Source organism: Rhipicephalus microplus, chromosome X (genome assembly GCF_043290135.1).
Source record: "Rhipicephalus microplus isolate Deutch F79 chromosome X, USDA_Rmic, whole genome shotgun sequence".
NCBI lineage: Eukaryota > Metazoa > Arthropoda > Arachnida > Ixodida > Ixodidae > Rhipicephalus > Rhipicephalus microplus.
In genome coordinates this window covers 287,096,397-287,098,667 of record NC_134710.1, presented here as the reverse complement: position 1 = coordinate 287,098,667, position 2,271 = coordinate 287,096,397, and positions in this window count along the sequence as shown.

The following is a 2,271-nucleotide window of genomic DNA, read 5'->3' as shown; positions in this document are numbered from 1 at the left end:
ATTTCGTTCTAAACATGTCACCATCGCAAAATTTTATTAGTCTACCACGGTGCAGTTGTGGTTAGGGTGCTCGATCGGCTGCTGATCTGAAAGTCTTGAGTTTCATTCCGGTCAAACTTCGGTGGAGGGGAAATGGTAGAGTACCACTAAAGCGTCTCTCATAATCTTGTCGTGTTTTTGGGACGTAAAACACTGAAATTATTATTTTTAACGATTTCCATTCTGCAAAGGTTCAAGCCATCCTATTCGTCATAGAAGCGACTCGAAAATTTTTTTGCCTTCACAGGCGATAAACATTTTTTTTATTCACTTCACCCCTAATTTCTTATCTGCATTTCCTATAAATACTTCCAAGGGCACCCTTGTTGCTTTTTTATGATCTCGTGATCAGTTCGCTCACTTCATTGCGTCTAAAAGAAATAGCTACATCTTTATTCATTCGCTTTCTTTGGTGCCTTTTCCGTTGTCACGGAGGGAATCAGAGTGCCATGCACCTGGGGTCTTTTTAATACATATGCCTGACTCAATTTTTAACTAACAGTGCCCACGTAATTAAATAGCACTTAGTGTTTTCGTTAAGAATAGGCTCAATTCAGAGGAAGTGCAAAAGGAGGTGAATACAAAAAGATGTACCGTTGATTGTTCTCGGTACAACTGAGGCAGCCCTACATAGAAGTAAATAACGGCTGAGGCTACAGTTTCCTAAATAAATACAAGTACGTTTCAGAACACAAACTTGCTCCAGGCGCACAAAAATAGCAAATTTTTATTTCGAAATTGTTTTTTTAACTGTGGTGTGTCTTCGTTACCCATTCGTTACTGTTATACTGTGTAGCACGGAGAGCCAGATGTGTTGCATTGCTCTTTCCTGTGAGCGCTTTTTTGCAGAAAAGATCAACATTGCAACAAGGTCTTCGCGTTCTGAAGAATGTCTTTGCGCTACTTGAAAGAATTTTCACTAAGTTTCAATTATGGCGTTCATTTCTTCTAAGCTTGTTCCCAGTAAATGTTACATCAAAAGTGTATTTATTGTAATAACTCTTCCAAAATAACACTTCATGTTAACACATATCATGTTAACACATAACACATGTTAACATCGATGTCTGTGCCCCCCTTTCCCCATCGGGTTGGTGTGAACCCCTCCCGAAAAAAATTTCTGGCTACGCCCCTTTTGTCCACAAATCGGATACCGCGAAACTAGCTCCCCAGCTTCACCCTCAGCCCACCCCCTCGCGACAAAAGAACAGAGACGTAGTGGAGGAGACGACACCCTAGTGAGAAGGAAGCAAGGAAAGGAGACTTTCATTGGCGGTTTACTTGCACGACAGCTGGCGGCAGCGGCATAAAAGACGCAGCGAGTGATTCGGTCGGCGGCAGAAATTCGATGATTTGATTGATTTGTGGGGTTTAACGTCCCAAAACCACCATATGATTATGAGAGACGCCGTAGTGGAGGGCTCCGGAAATTTAGACAACCTGGGGTTCTTTAACGTGCACCCAAATCTGAGCACACGGGCCTACAACATTTCCGCCTCCATCGGAAATGCAGCCGCCGCAGCCGGGATTCGAACCCGCGACCTGCGGGTCAGCAGCCGAGTACCTTAGCCACTAGACCACCGCGGCGGGGCGGCGGCAGAAATTCCGTGATGCTCCACGTGAGAAAGAGAAAAAGCACCGTGTCGCGAGCGGTGCGCGGGAAAATGCCGCGTCGCTGGTGTGTTCGTAGAAAAGTGCTGCCCCATAAATGCAGAATACACCAACGTCTGTGAGATGAAAATTTCGAAGATTGGTTAATACATCAGCAATAAAAGCTTCATCACGCACTGAAGCACAAATATTCTGAATGGTGCTTTTATTTAAAAGAGGGTTTACGCGCACGGATTGATGAGTTTCCTTTGTGCATTATTATTTTCATATTTATTCTCTGCTACAACTTCTTAGCTCTATTGACCGATGTATTTTAGTGCTTCATGTCCAAGCTGACGTGATAGGGATTCGCAACAGCGATGCGCTTGACGTCATCCAAGCTAAGGTAGCTCTTTACGAGGCGCCAGCAGTCGTCGTTCAGATCATGCAGTGGCGTTCCGCAGCCTCCCACAGGAGGCGCGCACGTCACGCACTCTTTCACCACGCAGGTGAGTCTCATGAAGTCCTGTAGGCCCTCGACGCTTCGAAGGCGACTTCGGAGTACCCCGGTCACTTCGACAACGGCGACATCCGTCTTCTGGGCGAGCTCTCTGACCAGTGCTGGACTTCGTGCGGCTTTCT